The sequence below is a fragment of the Chiloscyllium plagiosum genome, chromosome 23 (genome assembly GCF_004010195.1).
Source record: "Chiloscyllium plagiosum isolate BGI_BamShark_2017 chromosome 23, ASM401019v2, whole genome shotgun sequence".
NCBI lineage: Eukaryota > Metazoa > Chordata > Chondrichthyes > Orectolobiformes > Hemiscylliidae > Chiloscyllium > Chiloscyllium plagiosum.
The window spans coordinates 43160953-43186820 of record NC_057732.1 but is presented as its reverse complement, the minus strand read 5'-3'; positions in this window follow the sequence as shown (position 1 = coordinate 43186820).

Genomic DNA, 25868 nt, shown 5'->3' with positions numbered 1-25868 from the left:
GATAGCACGTGTAGGCTTGAATATTCATTTCCCAGGCCCTGTCCACTTGAAGCCACGTCTCAGTTATCCCCACAATATCGTATCTGCCAATTTCCAAAAGAGCCTCAAGCTCATCCATCTTATTTCTAATGCTTCATGCATTCATGTATAGTATTTTTAATTTGTTACTGCCCTCACCCTTCCCATCAACTCCTATTTCACTCAACCTTACAGCATGATCCCTTTTTGAGTTTTCTGTTTCATTGATACAGTTGTCTTTCTTGACTTCTCTTGTTCTAACTTTCCCTTCAATTTCCTTCTTAAACTTCCAGTTTGTCTCCTCCCCCCCGCTACTTAGTTTAAACATAGCTGTGTTGCAGTAACAAACCTGCCTGCCAGAATGCTGGTCCCTAACCTATTAAGGTGCAAACCGTCTCGCTTGTAGAATTTTTGCTTACCACAAAAGATACCCCAGTGATCCAAGAATTTAAATCTTTGCTTCCTGCACCAGTTCCCCAGCCACACGTTCAAGTCCATTATCTCCCTGTTCCTGGCCTCTCCAGCCCAAGGAACTGGAAGCAAACCAGAGATAACCACCCTGGATGTCCTGCTTTTCAGCCTTCTTCATAGTTCTCCGAAGTCCCGCTGTAGTACGTTCCTCTTCTCCCCGACATCATTTGTGCCGACATGTACCACCACCTCTGGCTTTTCACCTTCATCCTTGAGGATTTCGTGCGCTCTGTCTGTGATGTCTTTAACCCTGGCACCAGGAAGGCAACACACCATCCTTAAGTCCTGTTTGCTGCCACAAAAATCCCGGTCAGTTCCTCTCACTATGGAGTCCCCTATTACCACGGCTCTGTGCGATGTCCGACTCTTCCGCTCTGCCTCCACGCCAACTTTTGATTGACAGACCTGGCCGCCTCGCGGACTGGCAGTGTCATCTGTCTCTACTGTTTCCAAAAGGTTCAACTTGTTCCTGACAAGTACTTCCCCCGGGGTCTCTTGCACCTGTCTCCTCTCTGCCTTCCTCATTGTCTGCTCTCTTCTGGCATGATTGGTGTAATAACCTCGCTGAAGGTCTTGTCCAGAAAGATCTCGTTCTCTCGGATGAGCCTAAGGTCCTCGAGTTCTTTCATCAGTGCTGCAATAAAGATTGCCTGAGTAGGCAGGTACGCTGTGCCTCGACAGAAGAGTGTTACAGAGTATTTCTGATGGAGAAGATGTTGTATTTGAACTCCCACTTACAGTATCAAAAGAGAAAATGCTGAAAAATCTCAGCAGGTCTGGCAGCATCTGTAAGGAGAGAAAAGAGCTGATGTTTTGAGTCTAACTGACCCTTTGTCAGTTGTAGTAAATTGTCCCACTTATAGTAAATTGCTTAGAGGAACCATAGATATCCTGGGGTGGCATGGTGGCCCAGTGGTTAGCACTGCTGCCTCACAGCGCCAGGGACCCAGGTTTGAGTCCAGCCTCAGGCTACTGTGTGGAGTTTGCACATTCTCCCTGTGTCTGCATGGGTTTCCTCTGTGTGTTCTGGTTTGCTCTCACAGTCATAAGGATGAGCAGGCTGGGTGGATTGGCATATGGGAAATGCAGAGTTATAGGGGTGGTTCTGGGTGAAACACTCTTCAGAGGGTTGTTGTGAACTCAAGGGGCTGAATGACCTCCTTCAAAACTGTAGGGATTCTATAACTCTGTCTCTCAAATACATAACCTGAGGAGTACTACTCTACATCGAATGTGGATCAAGACAAGAAAATAGCCCTCCATGAGCAACTCTAGCTGGTAGGGATTTTTAGCCCATGCTGTTCATGTCATTCACATTCTGGCAACCAGCCCTTACTCTCAGATATACAGCTTGTGTGAGTTTATGGTTGAGTAGTTTCTCAACCTTACAAACTGGAGATCTCATTTTTTAGAATCTTCTAATGTCCTTTTACTCTTTCCAACCCAAGTGTACTCTTGTGTTAAGAGCCTGGGTTCATTATTTAGGAGCTTTCACTTAAAAAAGACTTAAACATGGATATTTAAACATATTAAATTTTCTCTTCTTTTAGCGCATGCATAAAACTATTAGTGGGGCTTGAATGAGCTTCAAAGTCACAGTGAGCTGTGAAAACATTATTGTTTATTGTATTTCTAATAAAACCCATACTGACTTTATATCTGGTAAATCTGTCAACACTAATATTATGTGAAAAGGATGAATTAGGCACTACAACACCTCCTGAGCAGGCCATGGATGTGAATTTGGCACCAAATTCTTTAGTGTGTGTAAGCTACCCATATCGATGAGGTTCTGGAAGACAATCTTTAGTTTAAAACAGGAATGTTTTGGTGTTTGTTGACCAGTGATTTATAGTCCATTGCTTAATGTTAGCACAAAATAACTTGGTGCTCATATCAAATCCAATCATCCAGAATATAAAGGTTTATGATAGCCCTTTAGAAATTATGAGCTTAGGACAATGAGAGATGGCTTTTTCAAATACATAAGATTCTTAGAGAGCTTGACAGAGTAGATGTGGAGGTGGTGTTTCCTCTCTTGGTAGAGTCTAGGATCAGAGGCCTGAATCTTAGAGTAAGGGGTCTCTTGAGACAGAAATGAGGAAGATGGAAGATGGAAACGAACCTGGGACTTCCAGAGGGCTGTGCGGACTATGAATGTTAAGTATAATCTAGGCTGAGATAAACAGGTTTTCAAACAGTGAGGGGATGAAGAGTTATTGGGGGGCAGGGCACAAAGGGATTGAGGATTATCAGATGGTCATAAGCTTATTGAATGATTGAGAGGACTTGATGGGCCGAATGGCCCACTTCTGTTCCTACTTCGTATCCCTAACTTAGTCGAACTATCAGCAAACCCAGTGAGAGTATCTGTCTCAGGAAGTGCCGAGTCAATATGATCTGGTGTCAGACTAATCATAATGCACAAAACTTATCAACAGTTCTGGGGTTATTGTGGAGTGACATCCTGATGGAACATAAACAGTGCCTCCTTGTGGCAGACACGCTGGGAAAACTTGGATGTGCCCTTTGCCAAAAAGTGACAGTAAGAGGGATATCTTTATATCAGGGATCACAAAAACTAGTCACCTTTAGTTTAGACATTCCGAAGCTGTTGACATCACTTGGAAAGCCAACATCCCATTTTCATTTCAAACCACTCTGAGAGAAAGCTGATGCTATAGGCCTTTGAACTGTAAGAGGAATAAATTTCATTGTAACATATATTAAAACGAGTAATCCAACTGAAAGTACCAAATGCCAGAGTTCCCCTATTTAATTGGAAACCTTCCAACAGCGAATCTGCATTTATGAGAAAGGTCCCAAGGCACTTGACAGTAGCGTTATAATGAAACAAAATTAAACTCAGAACTACAGAAAGAGATAGTACACATGAGTCTCAAAGCTTGGTAAGAGATTTAAAGGGGTGAAGGAGGGAGTTCCTGAATTTCTGGCTCAGACAGCTACAGATAAGTCACCAGTGGGGGAGCGATTAAAGGTGGAGATCAACAAAGAACCAACACTGAATGGCTACAGGTATCTCGGAGGGCTGTCATCTTAGATACGTCACATGGGATGATGCCTATTGTACATTAACCACATGGAAAAGGATGGAGATACTGGGGGTTAATATTCAACTTCACCACTTCAAGGTTAGTCATCTTCTACAATAGGGTCCACCCACTGAACCAGAGGGGTCAACAATCATTTGCAATCCATTTTAGTCCTGATATCCTTTGCTGATTGGTAACAATAACCAGGATCTCATTGAATGATGGGATGAGCTCATGGGGCCAAATGGCCCAATTCTGCTCCTGCATCTTGTCCCTAACTTAGCCCAAACTACCAGCAAACTGGAGTGAGAGTATCTGCCTGGTGTTGGTGGAGGGCTGCTTCATCTCGTGAACAGTCCTTTGGTTTTGCAAAAAAGACGGATATGGAGCTTGAATCAAGTTGTGGGGAGAGTTGGTGGACTCCTACTATACCACCCACTCTCTTCCATTTGGATATGGATCAGCACCAGACATGTCCCCAAACGTGCGATGGACCCCTCACAGGAGAGAGGAGACTTGTACTGTTCTGCATGGGAAATTTTTTAAGGACTCCAAACCTGTCATCAAAACTATGGTAACCAAGATCGATAATTCTTGTTTAATTCTTCTGATGTTATGTATTTTGCCTGTAAATTATACTCACTAAACAGAAATATTTCTAAAAATCCTATTAAAATTTGGAGATAGGCTTCTATTCTTAAAGAATATGATTCAACAGAGATGAAAGGAAAACAGACAAAACAAATCAACTGTTAAACTATGACGAGACTTTTGTAAATGAAGCAAAGAGAAGGTTGACACAGAGAATAGGTGAGCTCCATAGAGATATATGAAGTAAAGTGCTTTCAGTAATTGAGGAGAGACAGATTTGAGAGAAAATGAAAATATACTCTAAAGGGAAGTAACTCTGCACAGGCCAGGGTCACTTCAGCCAGTTCTAGAGGGAGGGATATAAGACAGAGAACAAGAGAGAGTAAATGACATCCAGAAAGAGACATCAATATAGCCTCGAGCTCTGTACTTTGTTATCAAGAGATGCAGAGACAGGAGGACAACGAGAATTAATGAGACACATAGGCAGACTGCACAAGCCTAAGGCTCTTCGAATTTGTTAGACACATTGAGTGAGAGAAACCGACAGAGAGAGAGAGAGAGTAAATGGGACCAACAAGCAGACATTACTGTGCTATGGTGATTAAACTTCAAGACAGAAAGAAATTGGGAGTGGCCATTTGTACATCTCACTCTAAACTGGCTCTGATTCTGTTTGTTGTAAAGGTGGGAGTCTGCATGTCTCACCATGCCTTGGAATGAGTTCATTGTGTTCAAACGCATTGTGTCAACTGTTGAATGAAAGTTGTGTGGGAAAGGGTGGAATGAAAGCTCAATAATCTCATCCATTTCCTTTGGACTTTTTATGCCACCCACTATTAACAATCAAGGACAACATAACAACACTTCTGTTCTCATTACTGAACTTTGAACATTTCTTTATTAAATTCAACAAATCCAGTAGTTCCTGAACAAAGAGGAACAATATGGAAGCTTGCCTATAATAGAATGCTCTAAGGGGCTGCTTAGAAAGGGGGAGATATGTTTTGCCAGTGATTTGGTGCACAGAACATTCAGCAATAATGACTAATCCACTTCATAACTGGGTGAACGTTTCAGTCCAGGTTCAAATCTGCTCAAGTTCAATGGAGCAAATTTTAGTGCAGACAACTAGCAAAAGTTCAAGAGTAAATGTGAAAAATGACGCGGATCAAAAAGAAGTAAATACACGGTCCCAAGCAAACGCATGTTCGGCAGGAGGAGGTTCTGACAACGGTCACTACTTTCACTGTGGTCAAGGGAGGGTGAATTAGCTGATGCAGAGAGACCCAAAGCACTAACTTTATTTCCTCTGTACCCACTGTGGCTGAAAACATTTTGAGGGAGACACGCAGCTACCAACTGCTTCAGGTTCAACCCACCCTGGCCTGTCTTCTCGAGACATGCTCTGGCTCTGGCATTCCCTGATAAATACCAGAAGCTTGTGAAGGAACACTCTCCTGTCTGTCATCCTGCCACGTGGCTGTTGTCGTGTTCGCTCCTGGCCAGTAATTCACCAGTCCCTCTGCAAATAACAAGCTGCAAGGTGGGAGCTCTGCTTTCCCATGCAGAGCAGTACAGGTCTCCCCTCTCCTGTGAGGGGTCCATCGTGGGGATGTGTCTGGTGCTGACCCATGTCCAAATGGAAGAGGGTGGGTGGTATAGTAGGAGCCCACCAACTCTCCCCACAACTTGATTCAAGCTGCATATCCATCTTCTTTGCAAAAACCAAAGGGTTGCATTCTGTCTTCTTTGTTTAACTTTGGTATATATGCTGAAGATGGGGTGGGGAGAAAGGGAAGCAGTAAATGATAGGTGGATATACAGTCCAGAGAGAGGGGTGGGGGAGAGAGAGAGAGAGAACAACAGTTAGGCAGACAAAGAATGGGTGAAGGTCAGTCTGAGGGAGTCAATGGCTGTTAATGGGACCTAACAATGGGTTGTCTGTGGTAGCAGCCCATGTGGTGACAGGGTCAGACAGTGTGGCTCTGGAAAAGCACAGCAGTTCTGGCAGCATCCAAGGAGCAGAAGAATCGATGCGTTGGCATTCCTGATGAAGTGCTTATGCCCAAAACGTCGACTCTGCTGCTCCTCGGATGCTGTCTGACTGGCTGTGCTTTTCCAGCACCACACTTTTTGACTCTAACTCTCCAGCATCTGCAGTCCTCACTCTCTCCAGGTGATGACAAGGCCTGGTGTACTGGTTAGGATGTGGGAAAAGGTTCCAAGCCCTAAAATTGTTGAACTCCATACAGAGTCCAGAAGACTGCAGGGTTCCCAAGTAGAAAAGGAAGGTATTGTTCGTCCAGCTTGTGCTAAGCTTCACCGGAGCACTGCAGCAAGCCTGAGACAGAGCTGTTGCCCAGGGAACAAGGTGGGGTGTTGAAGAGACAGGCAACTGGAAGGTCAGGGCCATTTTTGTGGATGTTCCGCAGTCACCTACTCTGCGCTTCATCTCCCCAGTTAAGAACTTCTGCTGTTGCAAAGTGTTTGGGAAATTTTCCAAGTGTTGTTGGAAGTGTTCTGAAAAGTTTTCCTGGATTTCCCAGGAAGTGTTGATGCATCATTACATGGAAGACTGAAGATTAGGTGACCTCGTCAGACAGAAACTGGGAAATCGAGCAAGTTCTACCTGGTGCTGTTAACTGGCTTGGAGCCAGTTTCCTCCATGCTCCTTGACAGTGACTGTGTGTCAGGACAGCCAATGCCCCCAACGTATCAGTGTGCACGTACAATGGTGCTCCCTGTATGCTGCACCATCAGGGTCCTCATGAGAATCCTCTGCAGCAGAACTTGTTAATCACCTCGTCCTTCAATGATCTGGCAAATGAAGCATCTTTCCCTCTCGTCTGGCAGCAGCTCAGGTGCCCAGATGGCTCACTGGGCGCTGATGCCAACTCTAGGTTAGAGCCCAAGATGCGTGCAGTGTCAGTATCCGAGCTGGAGGCTGTGAGTGTCAGATCAAGTGATGGGATCTCTTCATCAGTGCTGCGCTGTGGCCTTCTCTCTTCCAATTTGGATTCCTGTGGCTGGGCAGGCAGAAGTTCTTGGGTGTCTGAAAGTAGGAACTCAGAAGCAAAAGGAGATGATAAGGGAAGTGGGATGGGATAGGGAGTGAGAGATTTCAGGTCACGCCATCATCAGTTTACTCACCGTCCCAGATAGCAGGAAGAAAAGGGGTGGGGAGTGGACATGGGGCATAAGACAATACTATCTCTGTGATACTGGACACCACAGGCTCCAGCCCCATAAAGTAAGTTGCCTAAAAAGGCTTGTAGGAGGCAGGTGTTTCTGCCCCCTTTGGTTCTGCACTGGTCCCTTCTGTTGTGAACAACCTTGTCCTATCTGAGTGTAGGACACCAATAATTGTGTACACTGTGTTCAGACAAAGCACTTGTTGAATCGTTTAAGTCATGTGGATGAAGTGAGAGGAAGTTATGAAGCTTATAGCTATGGTAGGTGCATTCGAGTCAGTTGGAACATTTATATGTCAGGGGACAGTCATGTGTGTCAGAGAGTGTTGCTGACTGAGTGATTAGGATTTGGTGTATTGAGCAATATGAGCGATTAGAGGATGCATTCACTGACCTTAATGAGATGATTCAACTTCTTGTGATGCAGCAAGATCAGATTCCAAGAGTTGGCCACCTGCTCTCACTCCCTTTTGAGAATGGTCCTTGAGGGTTTGCTATGACCTTGACATCTCTCCTCATGCCTACCTGTACCATGGACAATTACAAAATACTTAGGGCAATTGATGTCTCCTCAGATACTGAAACAGTCCATGTCCAAATCTGGACAATGTCCAGGCTTGGGCTGATGAGTCATAAGTCAGATTTGTGCCACATAAATGCCAGGCAAAGATCATCTCCAAAAAGAGAGGATCTAACCATCACTCCTTGATATTCAATATACTTTACCATTATGCTTCCAATATCAGCATCCTTGGGGTTACCATTGATTAGAGACTGAATTAGACTAAACATATCACTACAGTGACTGCAAGAGCAGATCAGAAGCTAGGAATATTGTAGCGGGTAACTTACCTCCTGATTCCCCAGAGCCTGTCCACCATCTGCAAGGTACAAGTCAGAAATGTGATGGAACACTCCCCACTTGCCTGGATGAGTGCAGCTCCAGCAAACACTCTCCGAAGCAAAGGAGCCCACTTGATTAGCACCTTAGCCAGCACCTTCCAAACTCATGACCATTTCCACCTAGAAGGACAAGGGCAGCAAATACATGGATCACCACCAGCACATGCATGTTCCCCTCCAAGCCACTCACCATCCTGACTTGGAAATATTACCACACCTTCACTGTAGCAGGAACAAAATCCTGGAATTCTCTCCCTCTGGGCATTGGGGGTTTACCTACAGCACATGGATTGCAGTAGTTCAAGAAGACTGCTCACCACCATCTTCTCAAGGTCAACTAAAGTCATTCAAGTGGACATTAGATAACTCTTTGAATAAAAATAATACCCAAAATATAGGGAAAAGGCCGGAAATTGCCAATAGGTAGTGATCCTCATCTAACAAGCCAAAACTGTCATGATGGGCTGAATGGCCATCTTCTGCACTGTAACCATTCTGTGAATTTCTGAACTTGGCATGAGCAATAAATGTTGGCTGAGCCAATGATGCCCACATCGTATGAATGGATGGAAAAAACAAACACCAACATTACCACTGCAGAACTCTGTTCCAATCTGGTGTTCCATTTTGTCTATTTAAATTCCAGCAAGGTTACCCACTTCGCTTTAAGAGGAACAGGCTACATAGAACATAGAAAATGTTACAGAGCAATACAGGCCCTTCGGCACTCAATGTTGCGCAACCTGTGGGATCAATCTGATGCCCATCTAACCGTTCCATTATTATCCATATGTATGTCCATTTAAATGCCTTTAATGTTGGCAAGTCTACTACTGTTGCAGGCAGGTGCTTCCATGTCCCTACTACTCTCTGAGTGAAGAACCTACCTCTGCATTTGTCCTAAATCTATTACCCCTCACTTTAAAGCTATGTCCCCTCGTGTTAGTCTTCACTATCTGAGGAAAAAGGCTCTCACTGTTCACCCTAGCTAACTTTCTGATTATCTTATACGTCTTGCTAAAGTCACCTCTCAACCTTCTTCTCTCCAACGAAAACTGCCTCAGTTCCCTCAGCCTTTCCTGATAAGACCTTGCCTCCATACCAGGTAACATCCTAGTAAATCTCCTCTGAAAACTTTCCAAAGCTTCCACATCCTTCCAATAATGCGGTGACCAGAACTGTATGCAATACCCCAGGTCTGGCCTTACCAGTGTCTTGTACAGCTGAAGCATGACCTCGTGGCTCTGAAACTCAATACCCTTACCAATAAATGCCAACATACCATATGCCTTCTTAACAACCCTATCAACCTGGGTGGCAACTTTCAGGAATTTATGCACCAGCACACCGAGATTGCCCTGTTCATCTCCACAGCCAAGACTTTTACCATTAGCCCAGCACTCTGCATTCCTGTTACTTCGTCTGAAGTGAACTGTCTTACACTTTTCCACATTGAACTCCATTTGCCACTTCCAGCCCAGCTCTGCATCTTATCTATGTCCCTCGGAACCCCGAACATCCTTCGGCATTATCCACAACTCTGCGTACCTGAGTGTCATCCGCAAATTTACAAACCTACCCTTCTGGGCCTTCATCTAGGTCATTTATAGAAGTGGCCCAAAAACAGATCCTTGCGGCACACCACTGGTGACTGAGCTCCAGGATGAACATTTCCCACCAACCACCACTATCTGTTTTCTTTCAGCTAGCCAATTTCTGATCCAAACCTGAAACTCTGTATCTTGTGCAATAGCCCTACTGTGTGGAACCTTATCAAATGCCTTACTGAAGTCCATATATACCACATCGATCGCTTTACCTTCGTTCACCTGTTTTGTCACCTTCTTGAATAACTCAATAAGGCTAGTGAGGCATGACCTACCCTTCACAAAACCATGTTGACTATGCCTAATCAAATTATTCCTATCCAGATGATTATAAATCCTATCTCTTATAACCTTCTCCAACACCTTACCCACAACCGAAGTGAGGCTCACAGGGCTATAATTACTAGGCTGTCCAGACTCCCCTTCTTAAACAAGGGAACAACATTTGCTATCCTCCAGTGTTCTGGCAGTACTCCTGTCTACAATGATGACATAAAGATCAAAGCCAAAGGCTCTGCAATCTCCTTCTTGGCATCTCAGAGAATCCAAGAATAAATCCCATCCGGCCCAGGGATCTTATCTATTTTCAGATCTTCCAAAATTGCTTAAGCCTCCTCTTTGTCATCCTCAATGCCATCTAATCTTATAGCCTGTATCTCTGTATTCTAACTAACATTGCCCTTTTCCAACTTGAATACTGACGAAAAGTATTCATGAAGTGCTTCCCCTATGTCCTCAGATTCCACACACAACTTTCCACTCCTATCTTTGATTGGTCCTAATCTTACACTCGTCATTCTTTTATTCCTGATATACCTATAGAAGGCCTTAGGGTTTTTCTTAATCCTATCTGCCATCAACTTCTCATGTCCCTTTCTGGCTCTTCTTAGCTCCCTCTTTAGATCTTTTCTGGTTATCTTATAACTCTCAAGCTCCCAACTGAGCCTTCATGCCTCATCTCACATAAGCCTTCTTCTTCCTCTTGACAAGAGCTTCAACTTCTTTAGTAAACCATGGCTCCATCTCTTGACAGCTACCTCCCTGCTTGATAGGAACATACTTATCAAGGACCCGCAGTAGCTGTTCCTTGAATGAGCTCCACATTTCTCCCCTGCAGTTTCCTTCCCCATCCTATGAATCCTAAATCTTACCTAATCGCATCATAATTGCCTTTCCCCCAGTTATACCTCCTTCCCTGTGGTATATACCTATCCCTCCTTTATTATTGTAAACAACACCAAATTATGTTCACTATCGCCAAAGTGCTCACCTACCTCCAAATCTAACCGCTGGCCGAGTTCATTCCCCAGTACCAAATCCAAACATCTAAATCCCAGAATCTGCAATGACCATTTCTGTCCCTCCTCTAGCCATGTCTCTGAAATGGCCGCAACATCGAAATCCCAGGTACCAACCCATGCTGCAAGTTCACCCACCTTATTCCGGATGCTCCTGGCATCCTGACACATTTCAAACCAACATCCTGATTTCTGGTGCCCTCTCGTGACCTTGTAAACCTATCCCTGATCTCAGTACCCTCAACCTCCTGTACACTGGAACTACAGTTCAGTTCCCATCCCCCTGCTGCATTAGTTTAGAACTCCCTTTAAGAAGAGCGTGCTGGTTGAACTAGATACTATCAGGACGAAGCTAATTGGCCCCCTACTGAATGAAGAGCAAGCCAGCAGTGAGGAAGACATCTGAACTCAGCAAAAAAATCAGTGTTTGATGGGAATGCCAAAAATGATCACCTCCAACAGAACTAGGACTGACAGTGTACAAATTGCAAACCCCTTATGAAAAAAGACATGGCAGACAAAATTTTAAGCTTTAATTTGCACCACAGTAAGGAGGAGGGCAAGCATGCAAGATCACAAATTTTGATGTTGAAAGAAAAAATCAGGAACAATTTCTGATAATAATATCAGAAAATGTTCAGAATATTGTGACAGAGAGGGAAAACCTGGAGGTCGAAAATCCAAGTATTGTTTACCAGTAGACAAGCTTTCTCTGAGATCTAATACAATGCAATACTTTGATGCTCACTCCTTTTATCACTGGAGTGTAGGAGGTTGAGAGGTGACCTGATAGAAGTTTATAAAATAATGAAAGGTACAGATAGAGTCGATGATAGTTATTTTTTCCCAAAGGAGGGGAATTTCAAGACTAGTGAGCACATTTTTAAGATGAGAGATTTAAAAAAGACATGAGGCCATTTTTTTACAAAGTAGTTGGTTCACATATGGAATGAATTTCTTGAGGAATTGGCGGCTGCAGTTACAATTACAACACTTAAAAGACACTTGGATGGATACATGAATAGGAAAGGTTTGAAGGGACATGAGCCAGGTGCAGGCAGGTGGGACTAGTTTAGTTTGGGATCAGGCTTGGCTGAGACTGGCTAGACCAAAGGGTCTGTTTCCATGCCGTAAAACTCTATGACTCTATAACTATGACAAACAAGTGACAGCACTGTGGGTCAGTGTTTATCCTCATGGTGCCTAGAGACCTGAGTTCAATTCCACTCTCAGGTGACTGACTGGGTGGAATTTGCACGTCTATGTGGGTTTGCTCCGGTTTCCTCCCATAGTCCAAAGATGTATGGGCTGAGTGGGTTAGCCATGGGAATTTCAGGCTTGCAGGGATGCTGTTTGCAGGATCAGTGTACACTCAATGGGTCAAACAGCTTCCACACTATACAGAAGACAGATACATTTTAATGTGAGCCACCATCTCATATGTTCCAAACTCCTCCCTGCTTTGTAAAGCTTTTCAAGATTTCTGTCATAATCTATTTGATGTTAAGTGCATCATATTGTTAGAAAAAATGCCTGATTTGAAGAAGGAGCTGAAACCTACAAAGACGTTGGGTGGAATCCTATTGGGGGAGGTATTCCTGGTGAAGTGGCTGATGGCGAAATGTGTGGCTGAATCAGTCGAGACATGCACTGCGGCCCATCTTGATATTAGGGGCATCTCACATCATCCCTCTTAAGCTTTTACTGAGAAGTGAGTTTCACACAAGGCTGCAGCGAGTCGCCAGGTAAAGGGGATTGTGCTTGTTAAATATCTTGTTTGCCTCAATAATACTGAACTTCCTCTTTTACAAAACACATCAAACAAAACTTGATGTTGAGAAATGCACCATGGGAACCAGAGTAGGCAGCTGGCAGATTCGAGGGAAAGTGAGGACTCAGATATTGGAGGTCAGAGTCATAAAGTGTGATGCTGGAAAAGCACAGCTGGTCGTGCAGCATCCGAGGAGCAGGAGAGTCTATGTTTTGAGCATGGAGATGAAGAGCTTATGCTTAAAATGTCGTTTCTCCTGCTTCTCAGATGCTGCCTGACCAGCCGTGCTTTTCCAGCACCACACTTTTTGACTTTGAGCTGACAGATGCAGCTCACTATTTACACCAAATGTCCTCCATGTTGTATACAACCAGGCCATGATCCATGGGTACAAGCTGCATGCACCCCTTGTCCATGGACATTGGCAGCTGGCATTTGCCAACCCCTCACAACCATCCTAGTATCTTTCTAATGTACTGCCTGGATGGTCTGGAAGAACAAACCTGTGTTGCAAGGTGCTGTGGTAACTTGGGGTGGTCAAAGGCTTTGTTGATGTTTCCTCTTCGGCCTCGGTACTCTGGTCCTCAGAGATTGAGGAGGTAGCTTCTGGGAAAGCCTGGACCTTCCCCACTGGGATGGGAAAGATACTGGTGGCATCTGCAAGTCACAGGAGGGAGAAGGTGCTATAGCAGGTGATAACAAGCATTATACATGAATGGGACTGACAGCAGGGTCAATGTGAGTGTTGCAGTGGAAAGAGGGGTGGTACTTACTCAGTTGACAGGATATGGACATCTCCCCATCTCTGCAGAAGCAAACCTGGTCTTCTCCTGTGAAGGCCAGAATTCTTTCCTTTATGGGATAAGGAGCCTAATGGCTAGCACCCATTTACCCAGATGGGCTCGCTCCACCCTATTCTAGGCTCTCTTCTGAAATGAGAGAAAGGGAGGGATTAATTGGGTTGAAAATGGCAACAAAGCTCTTAGTTATGGTGGTTGAGATTTGGTGAGGTGTTCCAAGGCACTGAGGAAGTAGCGTTGAGGGTGTGCAGGGTCAGTGTTGAGGAAGGTTGTGATGTTTAAATGTTGTGGATGGAGATGTTACAGGTAATAGTGAGACTGGCAAAGAATGAGCCTTGGTGGAAAGGTGGATGAAGTAACTGATGCAATTGGGTGTAGAGAAGAAGAGAGAAGAATGTAACACTTATTCTGGCACTACAGAGAAGGTCATTGACCTCCTTCTGGCACGGTTTGATATCCGTCCAGATCATGGAGCTGACAATGATAGAAGGTGGTGGCCTGGGACCAGGAGGGCAGTGTCCAATGCTGTAGCCTCCTTTAGCTTCCTCTGTCAAAAGGATGCACCTCCTTTGCACTATCCCCTTGACCAGGGGCTCCAGGTCCCTGATGGAGAATCACAGTACCATCTTGCCCTTGTCCATCATCTTCACAATTCTTCTGTCAGCGAGCAGGGCATTTTCAGGATGCCAATGTTGTCCAGTGCACAGTGACCTTTTAAAGATGGGAGGGCCCACAAGTGGCGCCAGTTTTTCAACAGATATCTGGTGATTGGTGAGTTGTTGGGGCATGATGGGGTCAGATCAGATGTATCGGACGCCATAGTGGCAGGGGAGGTGGTCAAGATGATGAGTTTGCTAAGATAAAGTAAGAATACAAACTAGGCCTCACAGAAATCCCTTTGAGAAATCTTTTCCAACTTGGAATTAGTCAAAAAAAGGTAAGATTCTGGACATCGTTATTGATTTGGAACAGATGGTGTATTCCTGAGATTATATTTCTAAAGGATTGCAAGGCATCGGGTGGAATGGTTTTGCATTTACTTCAAAGTGAGATCCAGATCTCAACCAGTCGGGAAGGATATGGAGATGAAAGCTTCTTTAAAAAAGAAAAACAAGGTAAACAAAGAAATCAATATCCTTCCCTAACCATTAGCATCCACCTTGTCATTGACAAGTGTATATGTCCAGAATATGATTCATGACACACACTGAGTTATTGAATCATAAAAAGTTAAGATCTATGGTTCTGACTGGCTTCTGGCCATTCTTTCAAACTTCATTGTATGTTCCTAGATATAACTGAAGCAACTTTCTTGATACTATCATTTCCTGCACTTTGCACCACTTGCGGAAAATTTATTGTCATTTTCAAAATGTCAAAAACATCCTATTAATTCGCCAACTCTCTCTTCACTGTTTTGACGGGCGAGTGAGCAATTACATTGTTCCCATAGTGATGAAGTCAGCTTAATCAACTTTTTGTCAACTTTACTTTCTTATCTTAACCCAAGGTAGGACCTTCCCTTGAAAAATTCTACTCCACAGAACTTATCTCATAACAACTGGTTACTGTCCCCTTTCAGGCCTGACATAGTGTAACATGGAATGTGCACCTCTAGTGATGTACCACTAATAATATCAGAAATCAGAGAGAGAAATCTATCAGAAATTATTGAAAAATTTGGTGCAAATCGTTGGGTCAAATTCCGAGAATTCCTTCCCTAATGGCAGTGTGGGTCAGCGGGTGGACTGCAGTGGTTCAAGAAGGCAGCTCACCACCACCAGCTAGGGACTGGAAATAAATGCTGTCCTAGCCAGCAATGCCCATGACCCACAAATGATTACAATAAACAGAAATTGCTGGAGAAACTCAGCAGATCTGGCAATCTCTGTGGAGGCCTGATCGGGTTAATGTTTCAGGTGTAGCGACCCTTCACCAGAACCAGGTTTACTATCCATCTTAGACCATAAACTATCAGAGCAGCATTCGGCTATTCAGCCCATTGAGTCTGTTCCACCATTTGATCATGGCTGATATGTTCCTCAACTGCATTCTCCTACCTTCTTCCTGTAAGCTTTGAACCCCTTACCAATCAAAAATGTATTGATTTCTGTCTTAAATGCACACAATGACTTGACTTCCACAGCCTTCTGTGGCAATGAGCTCCACCGATTCACCACGCTCTAGCTGAAGGAATTCCTCCTCATCTCAGTTTAAAGGCTCCTTCTCTCACTCTGAGGCTGTGCCCTTGGGTCCTAGATTTTCTGACTAGTGGAAACCTCTTCTCTGTGTCCACGCTATCTAGGCTTCTCAGTATTCTTTAAGTTTCTGTCAGATCATTCCCAATCCTTCGAAACTCATTGAGTGCATAGAACATAGAACATAGGAGATAACAGCACAGTACAGGCCCTTCGGCCCTCGATGTTGCGCCGACCTGTGAAACCTATCTAAAGTCCATCTATCCTACACTATTCCATTCTCATCCATATGCCTATCCAATGACCATTTAAATGCCCTTTAAGTGGGCAAGTCTACTACTGTTTCAGGCAGAGTGTTCCAAGCCCCTACTACACTCGGAGCAAAGAAACGACCTCTGACCTCTATCCTATATCTATCACCCCTCAATTTAAAGCTATGTCCCCTCGTGTTAGCCATCACCATCCGAGGAAAAGGCTCTCACTGTCCAACCAATCTGACCCTCTGACTATAGAACATAGAATATAGAAAGATGGCCATGATGTTGTTTCGAGGATTAATTCTAATGTAAAATAAAATAACTTAACTATGCACCCCTCAACTCACTGCTATCCATGTCCAGCAGTCGCTTAATTGTCCCTAATGATTCTGCTTCCACCACCACCGCTGGAAATGCATTCCACGCATTCATAACTCTCTGCATAAAAAATGTTCCTCTGATCTTCCTCCATACCTTTCTCCTAATATCTTAAAATTATGACCCCTTGTGCCAGTCAATCCTATCCTGGGGAAAAGTCTCCAGCTACTGACTCTATCCATTCCTTTCATTATCTTGTATACCTCGATCAGGTCACATCTCTTCCTCCTTCTCTTCAGAGAGAAAGTCCGAGCTTAGTCAACCTCTCTTCGTAAGGCAAGCCCTCCAGTCCAGGCAGCATTCTGGTAAACCTTCTTTGCCTCCGTATCTTTCCTATAGTAGGGCGACCAGAACTGGACACAATAATCCAAATGTGGACTCACCAGGGACTTGTAGAGCTGTAGCAAAACCTCGCGGCTTATATGTCTCAATTACCTTCTTCTTTCTAATGAAAACAGCCTCAAGTCTCTCAGCCTTTCATCATAAGACTTTCCCTTCATACAGGCAGCATCCTAGAAAAGCTCCTCTGAGCCTTTCTAAAGCTTCCACATCCTTCCTATAATGTGGTGACCAAAATTGTACACAATACTCCAAGTGCGGCCACACCAAAGTTTTGCACAGCTGCAGCATGACATCATGGTTCCGAAACACAATCCCTCTATCAACAAAAGCTAACGCACTGTATGCCTTCTTAACAACCCTATCAACCTGGGTGGCAACTTTCAAGGATCTATGTACCTGGACACCGAGATCTCTCTGCTCATCTACACTATCAAGAGTTCAGACTCATAGTCCTCAACAGCTCCCCATTTGACAAGCCCTTCATCCCTGGAATCATTCTTGCAAAGGTCCTCTGGACCCCCCTCCAAGGCCAGCATATCCTTCCTTAGATACGGGCCCAAAACTGCTCACAATATTCCAAACCTGGTCTGACCAGAGTCTTATACTGCCTCAGCAGTACATCCCTGCTATTATATTCTAGCCCTACGAAATGAATGTTAATATTTCGTATGCCTTCCTAACTGTCAACTAAACCTACAGAGTAACCTTGAGAGAATCCTGAACTCCAAGTCCCTTTGTGCTTCAGATTTCTGAAGCCTTGATTCTTTCTGCCCTATTGTGAACTATCTTTCTCATGGAATAAGACACAGGCAGATATTATGGGAGATGAACTTGGGCAAGGCAGCTGTTACATTGGCGCAGGTGGGAAGGTGTCCTGAAGGGAGTGACTAGGCAGCGCAGAGGACAATGGGCAGCACGGTGGCACAGTGGTTAGCACTGCTGCCTCACAGTGCCAGAGACCCAGGTTCAATTCTTGCCTCAGGCGACTCTCTGTGTAGAGTTTGCACATTCTCCCCGTGTCTGCGTGGGTTTCCTCCGGGTGCTCCGGTTTCCTCTGACAATCCAAAAATGTGCAGGTTAGGTGAATTGGCCATGCTAAACTGCCCCTAGTGTTAGGTGAAGGGGTAAATATAGGGGAATGGGACTGGGTGAGTTACACTTTGGCAGGCAGGTATGGACTTGTTGGGCCAAAGGGCCCGTTTCCACATTGTAAGTAATCTAATCTAAACATGAGGGTTAGTGCTGTCAGGTGTTGGGGCGATTGACAGTTACTGAGGAGGATTTTCTAATAACAGTAAGAATAGTAGAGTATGAGTCTTGGTAGGAGGTGGACATGGTAGCAGAGGTAGGTGCAGTATTGGAGAGAAGATGGTGGCACTTACCTTGGTGGAGTGGAGAAGGTCATCGATCTGCTTCCTGCATTGCCGTATACTCCTCCAGATAGCTGAGACTGCCTTAACCAGGGTGGCACCCTCGGACCAGCTTGGCATGGTCTGAGGTTGAGGCCTGAATTTTTGTTCCAAGGGGGAGGAAGAGGTCCTGTGTTGCCACCATCCCTAGTCCATCAGGAGCTCCAGGACTCTGTACACAATGTGAGGCTCTGATTTCCCCCTCTATGCCATATCAGGGGCAAATGTGAGGAAACAGGAAGGGCCGCTCCAGACTAACAACAATGGACTCTTCCCATGGGTGCAAGGGATGCTGGTGAATTCTAGGATATCCACAATGTGGCATATTGTTCCAGGGGTCGTGCATAGCATGATGGGATGGATGTGAGAGGTATTATGGGGGTGCAGTGGGTAATCAATGAAATGCATTGGATTAAAGAACATATTAAATCCCTCAACAACAAACCCTCCAGAAGCCTTGATAATACTCAGGCTTCACGTAAAAAAAAAATTGAGCCCAATATTCATCGTTGTATAAGTATAAGTGGGAAAGATAAAATAATCATTAGTAATCCATCTGGGAATTGAAAGAAATGTCTTTACCCAGAGAGTGGTCAGGGTACAGAACTCCTTACCATGGGAAATAGTGAAGCAACAACTTCCATCCAATTAAGGAGAAACTAGACAAAAGAGAAAGGAATAGAAGGGTCTGAAGATGGATTTGGGTTAAAAGGAGGTTTGTGTGGAGGGTAAGCAGAAGCAGTGACCAATTGAGCCAAATGTCTCCCTTTTCTGCTACAGACTCTCAATTGTTTGCAACCTTGGTCTTCCATAAATGACCTCTGTTCAACAGGAGCTACTGCCTCCACAGGGTAGCAGATGGTCTCTCTACCTCACAATTGTCCGAGTTCTTCTTTTGAAGCAGTTAATCAACATGGCAGCAATTTATTTCACAGCCTTTTGTATGCCTTTACATATGTGATACCAAATAAACTTGCTTGGACCTCTGGAAATGGAATTTGGCCAATTCAGGTATAACGTTGCTGGCTGTATCAGGTGGAAAGCACACCCTGAGAGTGTTATGACATTAGTATTGTGTTATTGTAACTAATACCACAGACACTGATCTGTTTGACTGGTGTTGCTTGGTAATCTGCTCAATAATACTGCCGTGTCCCGTAATGTCAATATCTTGATTTCGGCAATAAGTAAATGGATATTTCTACTCAATTAAACAAGTTTGGCAAATGTAAGTGTTCTAATGATTTGTATTGTACAGCCTACAGCCCAAAACAGTTAACAATTTCTTCATATGAAAGATTGGAAGATAGTGAAACGTACTGCCCCTGAGCATTCACTGTGGTGTAGAATCAATCGAGGTATTTAAAGGGTGATAGATATTTACTTGGGAAATAAAGGGTAGTAAGAGAAATGGAGAAAGGGCAGTGAAATGACATTAAAGAGAGCTGCTGGGGTAAAGTAGGTTCAATGGGCCAAATGGCCTACTTATTTTCTGAGTTTTTTTGATGAGATGATTTTGAAATGACTGATGATGTGCTTAGAATGGAGTAAGATTGGAGCAGGGCTCCCGTACTTCACTCAAAGACTGCACAGGAGGTTGATAACAGCAACTTTCATATTTATTGCAAAATATTTTAAACAGGTTTCACAAAAAAGATTTCAGAAAAGATATTAAGCCAAGGAATTGAAGGTTTGGCTAACGAGGAAGGTTTTGAAAAGTGTCTTAAAGGACGAGAGACAGAGGTGGAGACAGAAAGGTTTTAAGATGGAATTCCGAGAGTTTTGACCTGAGCAGCTAACGGCACATTGCCAATATCGGAGCGAAGAAAACTGAGGGCAGACAAAAGGTTAGATGTGGAGTGGAACAGACATCACTGAGGCATGTCTAACTGTAGGAGGCTGTTACATCCTTCTCCTAGATGTAAACAGAGCTATTTTGTCCTTGGTGAAACAACAATAGGCATTCTTTATTTGAAGATGAAACTACTAACAGATAATGTTCAGTTGGAGCTATGTAGAGAAGAACTGATGAATATTGTGTATTACGACCCAATGGGTAGGATATTACCTGACTCTCAGGCAAAGTTTACACACACAGACACACATACACACAGATACACACAGACACACACACATACACAGACACACATAGACACATACACACACAGACACACACAGACAGACACATACACACTCTTTAACTGTCTTTGCTTCCATGGCTTTTTCTGGAAATTTCCACTGCTCTATGAGAAGCACAGAATGACTGATTCATTTGGAAAATGTCTCTGATTTGTCAATTCAAAAGTCACAGCTCACAGCAACTGCTGCAGGAAAGAAAATGGTTTTCCTTCGGTTTAAAGGGCGTTTGTTTTACTGCAATTTTGCTGAATCCCAGGTGTATTGATTATTCAAAATCTCTGTCCAATGTTGAGTATTTCATTACCCACAGGCTGGTGTTAGGTATCTTTCACCTTTACCTGTTTTTTTCAGTGGTGTATCATGTACTCCTGGGAGTATTGGTAAGTGATGACTGGGATGTCTTGTTGCACTTGTCTGCTGGTTGCCAATTCCAAACTGGCTTTGTAGGAAAATGAAGTGCACACATTCAGGACTGGTATATGTGTTCAGTTCCAACTGTATTATAAAGGATATAGGCTGATGGTCCATAGTGCAGAGTTTGATGGTCTTCTCCTAGCATAGACATTAGGTTTCTGTTGGTGTTCCTTGTGGTTTGTGGCCCTTTTCATTGTCTTAATGGTGGCAGAAATGATGACAGAGAACAGGACCCTAAAAGCTGACATACCTCTGATTGTTGGACCCGTGATGTCTATAAGGTAAAACATCGAGGATGATCAGGGTGAGTTGCTCCACTGATGCTTGAGTATAGTGGATGCCAGGGAACGAACCTCTGAGTCATTGTACATGTTGGGTTTGGTAGTTGTTGGTTGAACAATTTTTTGAACAATCTGTGGGTATATACATTCTAGTGTGCAAAGTGGAAAAATATTGTTCCTATACTAATACCTTGTTCTGTATTAGGGCTATCCTAACCCTTCATCTGTGGGCATATAGTCTGTATGGTGGCAAATATTTGTTCCCACTGTGCCAATACATTCTTCCATGTTCACTATGCCAGCTCACTATGTACATCAGTCATCCTCAGTATATAGAGGGTAGAGTTTGGCTAGACTTTTTCTGGATCTTGTGATGACACTGTTTGTTTGGTTCTCTTAATTGTTTAGAATGCTCTATCTGCTTGGCCTCTGCTTTTGGCTTCTCATGATGTCATACCATGGTGTTTCACTTGGTGCTTCTGATATCCTCTGGTGCCACATGCCTTGTGAAACACTGTTAAAGATTGCAAAAGGTCTAGGCACATGTTGAGCTGCATTGCACCTCTCACCAGACTTGTCTGCTTTGACTATAATGACAATGGTGGACCAATTCATCATAGACTATAGACTTGGCCTACCCATTAATATGGCTTTGTGCTTGTGTCTGTTTTGGAGTAGTGATTCTCCAGTGTAAACTTTACATTGGCCCAAGATGTTTTTTCTGAAGCACTTCCATTGGAACCAATGTTATCACAAGCTTGAAGGAGAGCTAGCAATTTGGAGGCAGAACTGGCTCAAGGGGAGAAGACAGAGGCTGATGGTGAAGGTTTGTTTTTCAGACTGGAGGCCGGTGATCAGTGGTGTGCCACAATGATCGGTGCTGGCTCCACTGCTTGTCGTCATTTATATAAATGATTTGGATGTGAACATAAGAGGTGCAGTTAGTAAGTTTGCAGATGACACCAAAATTAGAGATGTAGTGGACAGAGAAGAAGATTACCTCAAGTGAATTTTGATCAGATGGGCCAATGGACTGAGGAGTGGCAGATGGAGTTTAATTTATATAAATGTGAGGTGCTGCATTTTTGAAAGGCGAATCAGAGCAGGACTTATGCACTTAACAGTAAGGTCCTGGGGAATGTTGCTGAACAAAGAGACCTTGGAGTGTAGGTTCATAGACCCTTGAAAGTGGAGTCACAAGTAGATAGGATAGTGAAGAAGGCGCTTGGTATGCTTTCCTTTATAGGTCAGTGTATTGAGTATAGGAGTTGGAAGGTCATGTTGCAGCTGTACAGGACATTGGTTAGGCCACTATTGGGATATTGTGTGCACTCTGATCTCCCTGCGATAGGAAGGATGTTGTGAAACTTGAAATGGTTCAGAAAAGATTTACAAGGATGTTGCCAGGGTTGGAGAGTTTGAGCTGTAGGGAGACGCTGAATAGGCTGGGGCTGTTTTCCCTGGAGCATCAGAGGCTGAAGGGTGACTTTATAAAGATTCATAAAATCATGAGGAGCATGGATAGGGTAAATAGACAAGGTGTTTTCCTTGGGGTGGGGGAGTCCAGAACTTGAGGGCCTAGGTTTAGGGTGAGAGGGGAAAGATTTATAAAGGATCTCACTTTTTCATGCAGAGCGTGTATGGAATGAGCTGCCAGAGGAAGTGGTGGAGTCTGGTACAATTACAATATTTAAACGGCATCTGGATGGGTATATGAATCGGAAGGATATAGAGGGATATGGGCCAAATACTGGCAAATGGGACTAGATTAATTTAGGATATCTGGTTGGCATGGATGAATTGGACAAAGTGGTCTGTTTCCATGCTGTACATCTCTCTCTGACTCTATGACTAACTCTGCTGCCATGGAGTCACCATCATGTCCTTTGTATCTGCGTCTGCTCAGAAATTGACCAATGGTCTGTGTCAATTGTCATTCAAGACATAAATCCCAGGTGCTATACACTAAAGCTGAGCTTCAATCCTAATTGATCTTTCAGTGTCCACCATCACATTTCTGAATGCATAAGATGGTAATCGGGAAGGCCTGATGGGTTCACTCAGTGGAAGCCTTCATTGCTGAGAGAGATTTTAGGTTTAATAGTTCGTTCATCTGGATCAGAAACAGCAAGCCCCAAAGAACACAATCTGATGTGTTCTTGGAGCAGCATAGGTTCAAGTCAGAGATCCCATTATCGCTTTCTGATTATGTGTTGGAGATTTTTTCTGGTATTTTAAAAATATTTTAAATGGATTTTTAAGTTATCTGGAACTTTTACATCTATCCAATGTTTTCACAGCTAACTTAGATTACCTTGATTTCTATGACCTTCAGGGCTCACTAACATAGCCAGTCAGAGATTATGGCTTTACCACAACGGTGGTCCTGCTGAGCTCTGTCTGTTTTCTCTCTGGTTCCCCTTTGAGGTCCAACCACAGACCAGTAAATTTAATGGGAAGGATGACTGAAGACTGTCAATGGGAAAGGAAGCAATGAAAACAGAGACTTCTTACAGGCCTCTTCCAGCTGGTAGAAGCGTCACTGGATAAATTATTCTTCCCTGCATAGTCTGTAGCATTCAGCTTTAGTGTAATGAGTTTTCCTGTTTGTGGTGTTCTACTTAAAGTGAGACAACCTGCAGGCTGCTGTTTATTTTCTGCTCCTGCTTAAACTTCACAGCCATTAGACACTTACTAATTAATCTTCCCCAGATTTCGATGATCTTACAAATGCATGTTGAGAAGAGCTAGGTGACATCCCAAACAAAGGTATGGTGTTTGCAATCCTCATTTTGCTGCAGAGCCCATGGTGAGTCTCAATAGCTGTTTGACTCTTACACCAGCTCTTTTCTTCTACTGCATTGAGAGCTGGAGACGTGTCACATTTACGTGAAGTGCTCAAAGACCATGATGCCACAGTGCCATCATGTTGAAGGTTGTGTGCTTTAAGATCAACAATCATCAGACACCACAAGGGGACACCATGCTGTGTTCTGTTTCTCTTTGCTGTGATTGTATTAAGCAAGAGCTTAAAAATGTGTTGCTGGAAAAGCGCAGCAGATCAGTCAGCATCAAAGGAACAGGAGAATCGACATTTCGGGCATAAGCCCTTCTTCAGGAACATTGATTGCCCTCCTGGCATGTCATTGACGAGCCAGCTTTGATACTTATTGAGCTCCGTGGGAGGTTTACCCAACTTCGGGTGGTTCCAGCCTCATGAGTGGAATAATTAGTGAGCTGCCATTGATAGGTGACCTCTCCTGCATTGATTCCATTTCTGATCACACTGCTCCGAGTCAGGAATGTGTCAGGTTACCCACCCCATGCTTTAAATTGACTCCTGGACTCATTCCCTAAAACACCCACTGTTGGGGGCGGGGACAGGAAGATTTAATGTTCAAATTGAAGAACTCTTTCTGAACTGGATTGATTTTGAAGTTTAGCCGTAGTTTCTCCAAAAGCACTTGAATCTGCTTTGTTGGAACATTTCACCCATTACTTTTTCCCTTCTGTTCTCACCTCATGATGACACATCCAGCATTTCTATTAGAAATCACAGGTTGGCAAATAGGGAGGAAAATGCTGGCCAAACTTCCAGCCAAGGAGTGCTGAGGCTAATGATATTGCCTGTAAATCCTTCCCCGACTTACAACAACAATAGCAATAATTGGCATTTAACTAACATCTTCGACAAATCAGACCTCTGAAAGCACTTCACTGGTTCACTTTGAATATAAAATTTGACACAATGCCACATAAAGAGACATGAACAGGTGACTTAGCTGGCATACAGAGGTAATCTTTAAGGAGTATTTTCCAGGAGGAGAGAGTGGTATAGAGGTGAAGCAATTCAGGGAAAGAATTCCAAAGCCGAGGGCTAAGGGATCTGAAAATATAACTCCAAATGAAGGAGCAACTGAATTGGAGATTCACAAGCCAGTAAAAGTAGAGGACTATGATTATCGGAGAGAACAATATCATAGATTGCCTTAAATCTGTGCTGTCTTGCTGTTAATCCCATCACAAGCAGGAATGTTAATTTCCCTTTCGACTCTGTCCAGACTCCTCAACATTTTGAATGCCTCTGTCAGATCTCTTCTCAATCTTCGCTTTTGCAAAGAGAACAGTCCCAGTTTCTTCAGTATTTCAATATAACTGCACTCCCACGGTCCCACTCTTGTGAATCCTTTCTGTGCCCACTCCAATACATTCATATCCTTCTTAAAGTGTGGTGCGCAGAACCACATGAGGCCAAATTAAAGCATTAGAAAAGTTCAATATAACCTCATTGTTTTTGTAGTTTATGCATCAGGAATTCTTGCCAAAGCTTAGGATACTGTAAGCTTTACTGGCCACACAATTAACCTATCCTGTCACTTTTAATGACATGCCCATGCACACTCATGTCCCTCTGCTCTTACAGCCCCCTTTGAATTTTATCTTTTAGATTAAAATTAATTTTTATTTTGCATTTTATTTTGTATCTTTTCTCCATGTACTTCCTGCAAAAATGAATGACTTTGCATTTCATAGAGATGAAAAATGTGTTACTGGAAAAGCGCAGCAGGTCAGGCAGCATCCAAGGAGCAGCAGAATCGACGTTTCGGACATAAGCCCTTCTTCAGGCTTATGCCCGAAACGTCGAGTCTCCTGCTCCTTGGATGCTGCCTGACCTGCTGCGCTTTTCCAGCAACACACTTTTCAGCTCTGATCTCCAGCATCTGCTGTCCTCACTTTCTCCCAT